This window comes from Phasianus colchicus, chromosome 16, assembly GCF_987193195.1.
Source record: "Phasianus colchicus chromosome 16, bPhaCol1.hap1.1, whole genome shotgun sequence".
In the NCBI taxonomy this organism is placed as follows: domain Eukaryota; kingdom Metazoa; phylum Chordata; class Aves; order Galliformes; family Phasianidae; genus Phasianus; species Phasianus colchicus.
In genome coordinates this window covers 8317882-8334271 of record NC_143451.1, presented here as the reverse complement: position 1 = coordinate 8334271, position 16390 = coordinate 8317882, and the positions used below count along the sequence as shown (strand labels likewise).

At 43.9% G+C, this 16390-nt stretch overlaps 1 long non-coding RNA gene across 2 annotated transcripts; it reads right to left on the bottom strand.

Moving 5' to 3' along the window:
• Positions 1-70: 70 nt before the first annotated feature.
• On the bottom strand, positions 71-9015 carry LOC149915755 (uncharacterized). 2 transcript variants are annotated; one of them, XR_016471685.1, is made up of 5 exons: positions 8899-9015; positions 8020-8171; positions 4571-4664; positions 3782-3903; positions 71-796 (listed from the first exon to the last, which is right to left on the bottom strand). It is a non-coding gene; the product is annotated as an uncharacterized LOC149915755 (long non-coding RNA). The 2 variants fall into 2 exon arrangements; XR_016471686.1 differs by having other exon boundaries at positions 8020-8149.
• Between the last annotated feature and the right edge of the window lie 7375 nt (positions 9016-16390).

The window sequence follows — 16390 nt, the reverse complement described above, 5'->3', positions numbered from 1 at the left end:
ACAGAACTTCATTATTTGATGATATTGAGGAGTAAAAATGGAATGAAGCCTTACTGATCTGTGAACCCCATGGTGATGCTAATTGCTGCCCAGTAAGTCTTTTCTTAGGCTCCATTTTGCAGCCATAGTAATTATAGAGGAGACTTTCAGTGTTGGTCACGATGATGGCTTGCACATGTCACAGGGCTAATGTCACCATCAGTAAGAGCATTGGACACCACAAGGTCCAGAGACAGGTCCAAACTTTTTGAGACAATCACAGATGACTGTTGTTGGGCCTCTTCCAAAAAAACCAAGACATGGTAGGCAGAGGGGGTAGAAAGGGATTGGAGAAAAAAGCCTGTCGTAGCTCTCTCTTCTAAAGACAGCTACTGATAAAGTGCACTGGAGCAGTTTCTCCCGTTCATCCCCAAAGCATTCATCATTGCTAAAGAGGAAGGTCACAGACATACAAATGGACAGCTGGGTGTAGCAACAGGAATTAATGTTAAGGCCTCCTGGTTACAAGAACAGCAAAGTATATGTCCTTTGTCTCTGCTGAGAGGATGAGCTCAGAAAGACACACATCTTCCATAGTTTCCCCACGTGTTAAAGACACAAATTAGCCACTGTTTAATAATCACCTGTTATAAGCACTTACCAGGCTCCAGTCTAAGCATGGTTTTCTTAAAGCTGCTTCTATAGGTTATGCTGAGGAAAACACCTACATTCTCCTACAAGTGGGGTGTATCTAAAGCACGCTTCTCATGATGCATTGCAAGTTTCTCTCCTAGTGCTGCTTTTTGATGTGGGATGCCTGAGAAAAAAAAAGAAACATCCTTGACGACCTTCCAGAAGTCTCTGACACCATCAGGAGTCTGCGTGACTTTTTCATGCACCCCCAAGCAGTGCTGCAGGTTCTCTTGGCAGCCAGAGCTGCTTTTGATCTTCTGTTTTCTTTTCACCTGCTGTTCTGGAATTCCACTTTTTTGGCACTTAGATGCAATGAGGTCTGCTTAAACAGAGGAGGGAACACAGTGCTAATATTTTAGTCCTGGCACAAAGAAAAGATTTTCTGTAGAGGGGAAAAAAATAACAAAACAGTCTGCTCTCAGTACTGAAGCCTGGTTTTATTTATATATGGCATAAGCACACTGCTTTTTTTTTTTTTTTCCTAGCTGAAAAGCTCAACCTTTGTTTTAATTGTTTCCAAATGTGTCATTGGCCTTAACTTGAAAAAAGAAAAAAGAAATAAATCAAGCTACCAGGTGCTCATGCATTTTGCTTTCTTTGCAGACTTCAGCTAGGAGCTGAACGTTCCTTGTGGTTATGCACAAAAAGCCCAGTGCATCTTGGAAAGGTCTGCCTGCAGCACCATGCTCACAGCCATGTGCTCAGTAGACCACATAGCTTTGTCTCATTGAGATCACAGTGTCATCACTTTTTTTTTTTTTATCAGCCATGCCTAATCTGTCTCGATCATGATTAGTATTTATATAGAGTAAAGCATACTTACTTAATTCACAATATCAACTCAAATTGTATTGCGGATCAGGTGCCAGTAAGAAAGCACAAGAAGCCAAGCGTAACAGCAATGAGGTATTTCACTGCCTTCACAATAGGATTTCTTTGCAGTGCCTGAATATTTGACTTTTCTTCATCCATTACTAAAGAATCTGTAGCCTGATTTCTAAAAAGAGTCCATAAAAGATGAAAAAAGTGGGAGATTCATGAGGTTCTACTATACTTCAAAAACAGATGGGTAATTTTTTATTCTCTCACGAAGGATGACCTTGGCTGTTGTGGTGCCACATCAGCACTTCAGCACGATTTCTGCCTTCCCCTGGCAGCCCTGGCTTGTTTTGGGCAGCCCTCAAGCTATGTGGTTTCATGCCAGGTTCCTAATGCCATGCTGGAGGAGTCTCAGTCCCATATTTGTTAATACATTAATATGATCCAAAACGGTGCTGCTGTGGTCCCTACTGGGTCTTTTATCAATCTGCCCAAGTGGAAATGAAAAGCTGCTTGAAATGCAGCAGGAATATGACATAGCCCTGCATTATAAATAAATAAAAATAGAAGAAAAATATATTCCTCTGAGACAAGAATGATGGTTTGGACACCAAGAACATCGAAGGTGTTAAACAGCTGTTAGCACCGAATCTTGTGACACAAGATGTGTTGCTAGGTTGTGGTCAGTCCCTGCAGGTCTGGGTACTGCCAAGACTTGCATCTTCACAGCCCAACCCTACATGAGCCACTTGCAGGGGCTGCTCACATTCCGGCTGCCATAAGCAGCTGGCAGCACGGCCACGGAGCAGCCACAGCCTTGGGCACTTCAGTACTGCACAGTGCAGAGCCTTCAGGCTGGACCAGTATTTCACTCACGTATTAATTTGCTATAATAATTTAGTTCTTTTAGTCTGCTTCTCTAATTGTTCTGTTTTTCTTTTTTTTTTTTTTTTTTTTCATAAATAGACCGTGCATAAAAGATTTCACTAGAAACATAAAGTAGATTTTAATGCGATCTCATTTATGAACGTCTATCGCTGGGCACATATGGCCAGGAAATGAAAGTCTTCTTACAACAGATTAATAGCCAAGATCAAATGTTTCACTTTCTAATAAAGTCCGCCTATATGTGCTTTTAATTCCTTGCTTAATTTCAATTTAAAAGGACTTTTTTTTGTGCATTGAAAGCAAGTCCCTGCCTGCCATCCCTTGGTTTCCCATCGCTGCTCACTGATGGTTTGCTTTTATTAGCAGCTGGCTCCAGCCCTGGCCCTTCAGAAGAAGAAATATCTTTTGCCTCCAGATAAAATAGAAAAGGGACATGAGCTCATCAGTGGCCGTGGCCAGGGGTGGGGCAGGCAGCAGCCCCCAGAGGGACCCACTGGGCAGCACTCCCATCACCACATGGTCACCTCCCATCTCTCTCCTGGGGTGCCAGCACTGGGCTACTTTCTGAGCTGCACCACAGTCCCTTCTTTTTATGTGGATAAGTGCTGAATTAGTTTGCTCATTCGTTTAGCTAATTAACATAAATTACACTGGTTTCAATATGAGAATTCATTAAATAGTAGCACAAATGCTATACTTTTTAATTTAGCATGCCTCTGCGTGTATGTTAATCAGTACCAAAGTGAATTTGATGCCATGTATCCAGTGAATGAAATGACACTGATTTATGCCAGCTGCCTCCTGACCCAACCTCAAAACCAAAAACTTTTTTCTCCCTGCCTTCATCCAGCCTAGAAGATGCTAGAAAACAAACGAAGGAGCACCAACAGGAGCCTAGCATGGCAGCAGTGCCACTGGTTAAATTTTCAGTTCTGTTCTCTGGCCAGCACAGCTGCATGCCACACATCAGGCAGGGCTGAAGGTGTGTGACAACGGCACTGCCATAATGGAGCCCAGAATCCCCCCATCCCTCCCTTCCTCCTGCTGACTGCAGGAAGATGTTGAGGCTGCCTGCACCTGGTTGGGACAGCAGGACATCCTGAGCTCTCAGAAGAGGTTTTTTAAGAGGGAAATACTTAAACTGCATGCATTGCAAGGGCTGCCTGCCTTGCCCTGCTGTGCTTCTGATGCCTGGGCATGGAAAAAGAATGGGGATCATCTGGTGGACACTCAGCACTGTATCTACCCTTAAAATGGGGGCAGCTGCAGAGCTGGCCTTGCAGCCCTTCCCTGTGCACAATAGAACATGAGCTGGCCAGCAATGATGTTGTGCATTAGAGGAATATTTGTAAGACTTAGGATTTCCTTTTCTCTGCTCTAGTGTGAGAAAAGTATCACTAACCTTGATGGTGCAGCTCTCACACAAGCAGGCTGGTTTCTGTTTGCCTGACGCTTTGGCTTGATTGCGGCCTGTCCTCTGCTTCCTTTTCTCACTAGAATTCACTTAGGACTTTGCTGAATTGACTGAATCAACAACAAAAAATGCAGATTATTTATAATATAGTGAAATAACCCCAAATCTATGAAAAGAGGAAACTAACACTGCAGTAGTTTGTGTCCTCTGACAGTAAGATCTATGTGGTCAGTCGGGTGGCTCTGCAGAAACCTGAGCATTATCCAGCAGCTGTACCACGCAAAAGCTCCATTTTTTTTTTAATTTTTTTTTTTGGTCTTTTGATGTTTGATATAAATCATATAAAACTTCAGGTCAGAACACACTCTAAAATACAATTACAATCCAATTCTAATAAATCTCTCCCTGTCCCATGCACTACACACCCCAGCGTGTAGTGCACACACCTCAGCATCAGCCACTTAACTGGACAAGAAGCATCTGTAAAGAATGCACAAATCATGTAGGAAATAATGGCACCAAGCCCATGTCTTTTTCTGTCCTGAGAACTTAAAAACAAGGGGGCAAGTGGAAACAGCTCAGATGTATGCCAGGAGGACAGCGTGGGGGATTCCAGTTGTCTTTCTTTTCCTCTACTAATTCCCAAGTCTGCAGCCTTCAAGTGCTGCGATGGCCTGAGGGTGTGCAGGTACACACAAACCTCAGCTGAACAATGCTGAGCAGCACAACATTCTCTGTGTAACACTTCTGGCCGTGCTGGGATGCAGCCTCCCTTACCTCACCCCTGCAGAGGCGTTCAGTGATGTGGGGTAGCAGGAGAACCTCAGATAACCTGTTCACATTTGGATTTCACCAAAACCAGGGCTGGAAGCTGGAAGCAGATTTTAACACATACATGTTAGGGAAACAGCAGTCAATACACCAATGAGAAGGCTTCCTTTTTTCAGACAGGTTTCAACAGGAGCTTGTGAGTTTTGCTTACTAAATATGACTTTTTGACTGCAAAGCAAAGAGGAGTGACAGTGTTGTCATGGCCAAACACAGCAGGGAGCTGTGCACCAGGCAGCACAGCACCAGGACACAATGGCCTTGCATCAGTTTGCTGTGCTCAAGTCCTTGTGCTGCTGTGTTTAAATTTTTTACTCCAGAAAAAAGAAATTAGCAGATGCTAGGCATTATTTCCATTTGCTGTGGTCCATGTGTCCTGTGCTGGACTAAGGCAGGCTTCATGCCCAGCATAAGGGGATACAGATCAGACTGGGAGTGGAGGAAATCTTGTTTTCTGAGAATGTACTCAGCTGAGCAAAGTCAGATTCTTTGATTCCTCCCTTGCTTTGCATAACATCACTGCCTGAAGGAGGACTGAACACCAGTAAGGATGAAGCATAACGTTGAATCTCACTGTTTCTTCAGATGTAACAAAATGCTCTTAACTATAAAAGTCCTTTTCATTATCTGAGCTTTCATCTAATATTAATGACCCACCCTAGAGAATTACAAGCATGGCTGAATTGCCAGCACCTGGCTCACAGCAGCTGTGCGTGTGCAGAGCCTCACTGGTGTCACTTGCTGGCATTATTTCACATTATCTTACATGGGGACAACACTTTAAGAATCAGCACAGAGCACTTAGCACTGAAATGTGTGTCCAACCAGTTACATAGTGCCTCATATTTTGTCATCAGCAGCTCTAAGTTCAGTCTGAATTTTAAGATATGGATTAGAGGATAAAAGCAAAGGTTTTGTGGACCCAAGCCAAGTGTGGGTCCATTGTATTTCCAGTGTCATTGTATTTCCAGTGATTTTCAGCATTGCATTCATATTCCAACAAAGGTGCAGTTTAGAAAACATTTTGGAAATGCAAGCTCATGTTGCAGTTCCCTCACGCACACCATGTGCTGCAGCATGGCATCCTCTGCTGCCTCCACCGGCACAGCACTCATTTAGCTGCGTATAAATGAAACATTACTGAACTGACATTCCTTATGAAGGTGCTGAAGCATGATGAGTGGGTTTATGGAAGGCCGTTCCAGCAGGTATGTCCTTTCCTTTTTCTGCTCTTGCACTTTGAGCTCCATTCCTCTACTAGCACACCAGCAGCTTTCTCAAGACCCTTAATTTGAGGACACTGGGTGCATACCTGACAGATGCCCATCAACACCAGCGTGCAGTTGATGCACAGTTTTTAGGCAGTTCATCCTTTTTCATTTGGGCCGAGTGCTACAACAGCCCGTCTGCATCTTGTGGCTGCAGCCCGTTACACAAATATTGAGTACCCAATTAGGTTGCCCAAGCACACAGAGTGATTTTGCCTTTTGCCCACAGTGGCGATTGTCAGCAGGGCACAGCCAGCAATGACAGAGCAGCCGCCTCCTGCAGCTCCTGCCGTGGGCTCTCCGTGCTGGCAGGAGGCCACGGTACCTCAGTACCCCCCTGAGAAATGCACATGGCGTTGGGTCTGACAGGAGATCCTGGCACAAAGCCCACATCTAATGAGAAGGAAACGACTGGTTTGCCAGGGAGTTCTTTCTTACAACTGATCAGCTCCTCAGGAGATTGCAGTCATGCTGCCCCAGGCCCAGTTTCCAGTTTTGGTCCTATAGATACCTGCAAACACCAGTGGTTCCCAGCTGGCTTTGGGCAGCAGCCACTTCATGACAGGGGAGGCAAACTCTCCTGCTGATAAAAACAGGTGCCTGGCTGTGTGCCATGAAGTGACCTGGGTGGAGACAACTTCCCCAAGAGCACAGGTAGTGGATCCTACAGCACAGGATTCACTGCATCCCAAAGAGCTCCCTCAGCCTGCTTCCCTGCTGATGGGCATTTACATACATTGCTCGTATGTATGTAGCACTCCAGTACTACAGGGAGTGACTCTCCAGGTTACTGGAGTTCTCAGCTGGCCGTGATGCACATTTACTGCAGGTTCTTCTTTCCTGTGGTTTCAGAGTGGCCATCCCAGCACACATTGCAGGTAGGAGTGCACTATCTGCAGGGTTTCACCCAGTGAGGCAGAGGTCAGGGATCTTCCCTGAACCCTGTGGCAGATGAAGAAATATTTCTGAGCTCGTTCATATCTCAGGCTCATTCCCCGCCTGCTGCATCACTCCCTGCCTGTTTTCATAAGGCACAAGAGCTATTTTTAAAAGTCAATTTGGTTTTATTAGTGACAAGGACATAGACAAATACCCTGAACTCTTTGGTTCCCTGTGGGAAGAGCTTTGATTCAGAATCTTGCCATTTATGGGCAGAGTCAAAACTAAGTTCCCAAAAGGGAAATGACATCTTTTAATATCACTTTTCCCCAGGAGTCACAGGGTCGGGTTCCTGCTGGGTGGGAGAATATAAGAAATCCAGAAAAGATGCTTCCTTGTAGCCCTGCTCTGTCCAAGGGCTCAGCCTCCTCTGTGCACATGCTGGGACTCCTCCATACAGCATAAATCTGTCTCTTCCACAGAACCCTTGCATGGTCCCAGGGGCTGCCAAACAGCCCGTAAGGCCAGCAGAGCAAAATCAGATTTGGGGGCTGCACAGTGCAGGGGAAAGGATCATTCTTTTTCATGAGCTGCTTGTGGATGCTCTCATGAGAGCTGCTGCTTCCAGGCCTAACCCTGCACACTGCAGAGCCTTTGTAGGACAATGCATCTGTAGAAAAACAGCACTGAATCCATGTTCTTCTACTACAAAAACTTATTTTAATTCTTTCACTTTTGAATAAAAGGGATGAAAGGGAATACAAAGAAATATCAACCATTTTCATTCCTCAGTGAATCCTGAGGCTTTCCCATTCAGAGGAGCAGGAAATGACTTGGAGCCGCTTTATAAGAAGTTAACCAACATTTAAAAGCTTGTTGTTCAAAACAAAAGCCCCCCAAAACCCCAACAACTTCCGTGGCTTGGTTTCCTCAAGTACTACTTAACTGCATGCTCTTCAGCAACCAGACCTGACATTCACATGCATTATGTGAAGCCACAAAAGCTGTGGCTTTCTCCAAGCTGTATTTTGAGGGGCGAAATAATATAGAAAGCTTTCTTTCTGTGAGCCATTAACATGAAGCAAATGCATCTGCTTTCCCCATGGCAAGGAGCAAGGTCTCTATGCGACCGCTCACTACTGTTTTTAGCCACCTGGCCTGACGTTGGGCTGAGGGAGGGTGGGCAGATGGGTGGAGGGCTCACCACTCTGGAATTTGGGTCATGTTCATGTGTTTATGCTGTATACTTACAATTACTGTTGTTGGTCTCCAGCACATCTTTGCTTTTCAGTGTTGGGAACATTTTCCTTCGGCTATTCTCCCTCAGACAATACAGGCAATATTGAGGCCCTTAGCCTTGCTGCTGGGTTTTGAAGCAGACCTTTTGGAATATAGTTTAATTTCTGTTTTAAGAAAGGATGAAAGACAAAAAGAAAAAAAAAAAAGACAATTCTAACTTCAATGCAACAAAAAACTAAACCTTCTTGATGCCAAATGGGAATTGTTGACTACTTCCTTCTTTCCCCTCCTCATCTTTCAGCACCAGCTTAACCTACAGAAGTGTGTCGTGTTTCTCCATTTAACCACCAAACAGAGATGTCAGAGTCCAGATTAAAATACAGATGGAAACATAACCCTCTCTGCACACAGCTCTGTAACACCGAACTTCTCCAGGAATGTTTCACAGCCGTTTTCTATTTTCCCAAACACTCCCTATTTATGACTAAAAGCTGATCCCCATTTCCTCAAACAACACTCTAATTCAGTAAAGCTTTTGTTCTCTTCTAGGTAACTAAAAAGACAGAGAGGAAAAAAAACTAACCAGGAGCACAAATTCCCATCTATAGGCATCTTTCCCACATTCCAGTGAGATGGAATATCTCAGCGACTTATATCTTAATTTGCTGCTGCTGTGCAGTTCCTACTCGCGATGGGAAACTGTATATCCTTTATAGTGCAATAATACCTCTGTCTGATAAAGCAATAAATAATGGGAGATTTAACAATATGTGGCCTCTCCTCCTGCCCTGCAGTTTAGGTTTTGATGCTAATATGTATGCACTTGATTTACTGCCTTGATTTTCTGCCATTTTGAGGAACTCCTACAGCAGGAGGATGAATCTTCCTTACCTGAATGCTCTGTGCATCTGCCATCCAAGTAGCAAGCAGACTCCCTTGCAGGGATGCAGCACAGAGCAGCAATGCAATACGAATTCACATCTGTATGCAAAGGGTGGCCTTGAAGACACTGCTAACAATCCAGATAGATATGGAGTCAGTGACTGCTGCACTGTGTCAGGTAAAGCATAACCTAAATTCATATAACATGCTTTACATCTGTTTGGAAGTAGACAGACTTTGCTGTAAGGTCTCAACAAGCTAAATGAGCGAAATAATAGCACATAAAGAATGGAGGAGAGAAGAAGAGAGCAGAAGTCATGAGCTAAAATGATCACAGACAAAAATCAAGAGCCTCAGGCAAGCAGCTGCAGGCTGCTCTGTGCCACGTCCACAGGACACATTTATCCCCAGAACAACAGCCTCTCTTCCATGCCTGAACCACCCTGCCAGGAGGTTCACTCCATATGTGCACGTTTATTTGTACCAAGACTATATAAAGAATATACATAGTGGGTAGTGTGGAATAAAACCCTAGGCCAAAACTGGAGAAAAGCAGCTTGCTGTGTGCCTGCCTTGGAGGAATGGGACCCCTAGAAGGCACGAGTTCTCATATGGAACTTCGTTACCATATGCAAGAGCAAATCCAAATGCTTGCAGGCGATTGATTAAAAGCAGACACTTGAGCCTCACAAAAAAGCAAACATTAAACTGCTCCATGTTGTACACAAACATAAACAGGCTGGCAATGAAATCCACCTCAATCTCTGAGCATGCAATCACTTCCCAAACTCAGCACAGATAAAAACAAGTCTCCATCACAACGGCAACCTCACACAGCTCTGGCTCCAGGGAACTTATTTGCTTTCCTCCATCAACCAAAGAGAAGGAATTGTCTCAGCCTCCCCCAGCCCAGGAGCTGTGTTGATGGTCACATGAAAATTGGGTTCCAGCGAATGGGTACATGAAGCACAGGGCTCTGCAGGTACATAAAGATGCCTAATATCCACAGGGCACTTGTGCATGCCAATGCCAGCATTCCTGCTGAGCTGCATGCTCACATAGGACACATAATTGCAAACAGACATTATTTAGGTTTCTGATGTCTTTGTTCAGCTAAATGTCTCAGTACAAATCTGCGTAACCCTGGACCTGAGTAGCTCCACGGGACCAGGTTGGTATGCTTAAAGCCATCAGCTTGGTGCAAGCAGCCCAGGGAAGAGAAGCGTTTGTCCTTAAATTCAGTGTGATCTAGAGGTGTGATGTTGTATGGAAGCATACAGCGCAAGTGTTTCCTTTACGATGCAGATATCCTAAAAGACAGATGGAAAGAGAAAATGACTTAATGTAACACTTCTATCAGAGAGCCCCACGAGAACCCTCCAGCCTCAGAATGTTACACAGAAGGCACCAGCGCTATCTCTTCCTGTATTTGGCAAGTTAGCAGTACATTTTTCACACAACCCTGCTGAAGCACTGGTATGAGAAAGTGGTGCTTGCAGAAAGCCAGCGTCTGTGAGTTCACATCCCCAGAAACCGTAACATGAACTGTGCACTGTGCTGATATAGAAGCTGAGATTTTGAATTCTTCGAGCACCAACTGGAGATAGCAATGAACCTCAGAGAAGTGCTTTTCTATTGAGGTTATGTTATGGCATGCCCTAGATGCACGTGCATCCCTCCCTCTGCAAATGAGAGCAATGAGTGGAGGTGAGATTCCACTGATCTGCAAGGCAGCCAGTGCCACAGCCCGACATCAATGCCAAACGCTGTTAAAGGAAACCCACAGCCCAGGCTGTATAAATACACTGCTGCAACATGTACAGAAAGACCAGCAGGGAAACTGACACGGCTTTTTTTTCCTCCTGAATGCCGTGTCTGGAGCAGGTGTAGTTGAAAGTTTAATCTCAGGCATCATCACTGAGGCTGCAGAGAAAGCTGGATATTAACAGCAGCACATCCCAAAAAATTGAGGATAGTTGTATTCACAGCACAACAGGAAAAGCACACTGAAGTGCAAATGGGAAACTCTGTTCATCGAGCAAGAGCACCTTAGCATCATAAAATCATTAAGGTTGGAGAAGACCTCTAAGATCATCTAGTCCAACTGCCCACCTATCGCAAATATTGCCCATTGACCCACATCCCTCAGTGCCATCTCTGCTGTTCTTGAACACCTCGAGGGATGGTGACTTCATCACCTCCCTGGGCAGTCTGCTCCAATACTTCACCATTCTGAGAAGTTGTTTTCCCTAATATCCAACCCAAACCTCCTCTGCCACAACTTGAGCCCATCATCTCTTGTCCTATCACTGTTAACCAGAAAAGGCTGACTCCCACATCACCACAACCTCCTTTCAGGAGAGAGCAGTACTCCTTACTGTAGAGAGTAGTAGGGTCTCCCCTGAGCCTCCTCTTCTCCAGACTGAACAACCCCAGCTCCCTCAACTGCTCCTCATAAGACTTGAGGGACAAAATTCAGCCATCCCTCCCACCACCGGCATCCTGGTGGTACATGGGCTGCTTTCTGAAAAGCAGGAAAGCACAGCAGGCAACATGGCATGGCTTGGGACATGAAGACAAGAACCCATCATGTACCTCTGCCTCCTAAAGCCAGGAATTGTGTAAATATGGCTGAGTACAGGCAGTACAATATGTACAATATGGCTTTGCCAGGCCAGTGGCTCTGTGCTCTCTTACTGAGCTAATAACTGTCTGATTTTCACCCCCAACACACCTGTAGAAATACTGTCTACTCAGTTACAAGGATTTTCACAGTACTGTCATTGGTAAGAATGTTCTGTGCAGTGGAAAAGACACAGAGATACCCTCAAAGCATGCTTTCCTCCATCCTGTGGACAGTTCTTTTGTTAATAATTTCCTCAAGAAAAATGAGACTGCAAATGATTTTTAAATTGCTCTCAAAGGTATACAAGTACTTCATTTTTTGCTGACAGCTTTAATTATTCAGCCTTGCTCTAGCCCCAGATTAAACATAATCACAGGAAAGGACTTCCAGCACCACCAATAATAGCCAATTGTGGAGATGGCATGTTCAAATCAGCAGTGAAAAACAGCTTACACTCTCTGACCTCTACCCAGAGAAATCCTACTGTTGCTATAGTTGCTACCCTGAGCAGAGCAGTATTTCTGTTAGCAGGTTGTGAGAGAAAAGGAAAACACCACCTTTCCTTGAATCATTTCCGTGGTTCCAACTTGTTGTATCTTATCAGTGGACTGAGTACTCATTTACAACACAAATCCATTGAAGAGATAATTTTTTTTGTTGTGACACGCTTGGCGTACATTTCCCATTTACTTTTGTACAGAGGCTGTGATTTTTTAGCATCTTTTAGTCTTATAAAATAAATTCAAACTGGAATGTGACACAGGCAATGGCTGTGCCATAGTCTCCCTTTGGTGTAATCATCTTGTTGGATTTTTACAGCACTTTCTACCTGAGGTTTTTAAATCTAGCTTTGAAAATTGTGGATGAAAACAGCAATACCATGCATTTCCTAGGACCTATACCTAGACATACTCTGGTCCTCATTTCATTCTCCTGTTTCTGCTTCAGAACACCATCCCCCACACCTTTATTTCTGCCTGCAAGCCGTTTCCTTTTCTGCCCTCCAGAAGTGCCTTCCTATCTACCTCCCTTGGAATCACTGGGGCCATCATTAATAACCCCTGAACAGTGACAGAAAGAGGATCTGTTCATTCTGTTCTCCTGCCGAAATTGGGGACTCCAGAGTCAGGAAAAAGAAGATGACTGTAGTTGGGTCATCACTAAGAGGAAGCTCTCCGAGAGCAGCAGGACACCACCCCACAGAGCTCCTCAAGCAGCCCCACAGTCACTTTCCAGCAGAGATCTAGAAGGACAGATCAGCTATTGAGCCCTGTAATAGCAACACAGGCCCTTTGGTGTCCTGTCTCCATCCACCAGAACTACAAATCACATCTGCACTTACAGGAATATTTTACCACCAAACGCAAAACTGACATTTCTTTTTAATCACTTATGAGAGATTAAGAAAAATAGAACTTTCACTTTTCCTGCTTTTGGGATGAAGCTTTTCAAGTCATCTCAGCTTTTCTGATAGACTTATTATTTGCAATGTGTTGGAAGGTAAAAAATGCAGCCCTGAGCTTTGGACACTGTACCCAAGAGGATGGAAGCCCTCCAAAATGATCCCAAAGTTCAGAAGTGACCCATGACAAGGAAGAACATCAAAGCCCAAACGTGAATGTTGCTAAGTGCACAAAACCTTGCTGAGATGGGGTATGAGAGTCACAGTGACAGGACCTTGGTTTGGATGGAGCCAGCAGCTGAGGAGCCCTAAGCTGGTTGGAAAGAGGACATCGCCTTGACTGGAAGGAGTACAGGAGCTCACAGCATCTGAGCCAGTCCCTACTTTGCCCACAAATATTTCCTTAAGTGATTTTCAGTAAGGGAGAAGTTAAATGACCAGGTTGGAAAATAATTAAAAGCTAAGGATAAATGGAAAGATGAACGTGGTGAGAAGCAGGACCTCGCCAGTTCCATTTGTTAAAAAGTTCAGTCTGGTTCCTGTCTGGCAAAAGTCAGAAACACCAGCTGGGAAATTCACTTAGTTAAGAAGAGAAGGAAGAGTAAGAGTAAGTAATTAAGGTCCACATTATCCTTTGAGGTTGGCATCCACTTTAATTAGCTTGTTTGATCTGTACTTTCTCCTTTAATCCGAGTAGTTTTGAAAGCATTATTACAAGACACGGGTCTCTGTTCTGGTTTACCTCTTGGCCCTACTGTTTATCCAATTAATTTATTCACTATGTATTTTACATTCCTTTGTCTCCATTTACCAATTCTCCCTCTCAGCACTGCCTGGTCTTTCTGCTTGTGCTCTCAGCTTCCTCCCTGCACGATGCATTTGTGTTTGGGCTGGTGCATTTTTAGGAAAGGAATTTCCAACGCTTCTCTTAAAAGCATTGAGCCTTGTTTTGGTTATTTTAAAGCACAGTAGTTCTCATTTTCCAGGTGCTAAAGGCTACCAGTGTAAGGATTCAGAACAGAGGCACCCTTGGTCTTGCACTAAACCCACCTTTGTTTACTGCCCCACCACATTCTGTGCACCCAGGAAGGACAGTGGTTCTAAAATCCAGATGCGCTCTCAATATTAAAATGAGACCCATTGCATTTTATTAGTAATTTTCTATTTTGTTAGCAATTTCATGCTGCCCATTAACATTTGTATTTAATATATTTATCACTCATACAAAAGAATGATCCTACCAAAAAAAAAAAAAAAAAAAAAGAAAGAAGAACACCACTGTTATCCCTTATCGTGCTGTTCCCATGCACTTACAGACAGCATTTTCTTCCCTCCCACTCACAGTCAGCGCTGCCCAAGAGTTCAAGGCACGGCAGTTTGGAAGGTGTCACACAAAACAAGCTCAAGGGAGCAAAACCAGGAGATGAGCTCTTTGCAGGCAGAGCAGAGCAACTTTCACATACAGGAACATCCTGTTGAATCTAATTGAAAGTGATGTGCTTCCTGGTAGGATTATTTTTCCTCCAGGTACAAAACAGAATTTAACAGAAATCCTTTTGTTATCGGTTTTAATATTTTTAAAATATTGCTAAGAGTCAATATCATCCTTCTTCAGTTTGATTTTTAACTGAAAATTCAGATAGATTAATTGCAGTGAAATCACTAATGAAATATCTGTTCTAAAATCTATTCTAATTGATTCATCTCTTACTAAAGACCGTACGATATTTTCTTCAAGAGACATTCATTTACAAACTACACTGAATGCAGAGTTTAAGATGGAAGCATTATATTCCTGTTCATTATGAGCAGGGGAATGTAGGTCAGACTTTTGGATATATATCCATGATCTCTAAACTCATCTTTCCCCTTTTTAGTTCTTTTTCACCCTGGAACTCATTACAGGATACAACGTAGTAGCACCAAGAGATGGCAATTAGCAGTGATGTCCCCAGGAAGTGCACCATGCTGCTTGGGATGCAAACTGCCTGTGATGCTTACATTGCACTGAGCCTTGTGCTAGTCAAGTATGTGATATTAACACTGAGGAATAAATCACTGTGATACACTGCATTATTTTGCAAGAAAAAAAGAAAAAAATGGCCAAAAATGTTTGTACCATACATCAGGGCAAGTTTTCACCTTGCTGGTCCATTTGCATTTATAACGTTTTGTTGGCTTTGTAATCCTGCTTTCACTTTCACATCTGGGATATTAGCCTGGCTTCCATTCAATCCAGGGACCATCAAGAGAAAGAGAGGGGTAAATCTTCTGCGTAGGGCCTGCAAAATTACCCTTATCCTTTGATATATTAAAACCAAAGTGCTGTAAATTTCTGTTGTCATGGAGATATTTTCCATGCCATACCATGATTGGTCATCTGAATTCACTTTCCTTTGGGGTTTCCAGCCTAATTAACTGTTATATTTTTTGCCAGTAGAGTGGAAAAACCCACATGAACAGTTTTTGATCTGTGATTGCATCCTTTACAGAGCAAATTTCATTTTCATATACTATTAAAGGCAAAATGTGTAAGCTTGGCTTGTATTTATAGAGCAGAACCTACTTAGGAGTGGTGGGAGAACGCAGTAATGCTCAGGCAGAAGTCAAACGTGATCAGGTCAGAACATACAGTCATTTATGTCTCCATAGTGCAAAGCAGTGTAACCCCAGTTAAGCCTACACACGATGTGCTCCAAGGGCAGTGCTGTACCCACAGGGTGCAGGGGCTGCGAGCACAGCAGGCAGGAGCAGCAAACTGGGCTCCCTCACCTGGCTGAGATTCGGTGATCCCAAACCAACACCTGGAAACAAATTCATCTGGAGCCACAAAACAGAAAAGCACCTCCTGGCAAGGCCCAAAGCAGACCAGCATCGAGTCAAAAACACTGTTTACTCACACGCTTGTTTTCCTAACCCTCATGTCACCGGATTGTCCAGACTTTATTTTGGAGCCTAAGGATGACTGAATCCGTCAGACTGGGAGAAAGGGCAATCCCCCTCGTTTCAGTCATATCCCCACGATGTTTTAGGCTACTGGTATCCTTCCAAGTGCCAGACACAAAAAGTTAAACACCACATGGTTGGATGCTGTTTGAAGAAAACGACTGGTGGTAAAGGCCCATCCATGTCCAATCCCTAGTGATTGGTTGATCATAAATTCAAAAGAATTTATCTCCAGCAACAACACCTGCAAAGCAGGCAGGCCTTGAGATCAGCTTCCTGGACCTTTTTCAGATTATAGTGTCTTTGATGTACTCCCCTTCCTGCCTTTAAACATTTGGAGTCCATTGGTAAGGAACTGAATGCTTTGGTACTGAATAGACTCTCTCTCCTCGCTCCCCCCTAAGAGGATTAGCATCAGGTCTTAATTCACTAATGGACTAGAGATATCCATTAACGTAGCAATTAATTCAGTGCTAAAGTGCCTGTACGACAGAACCACGCTGAGTGCACGGCGAAAAACACTGCAA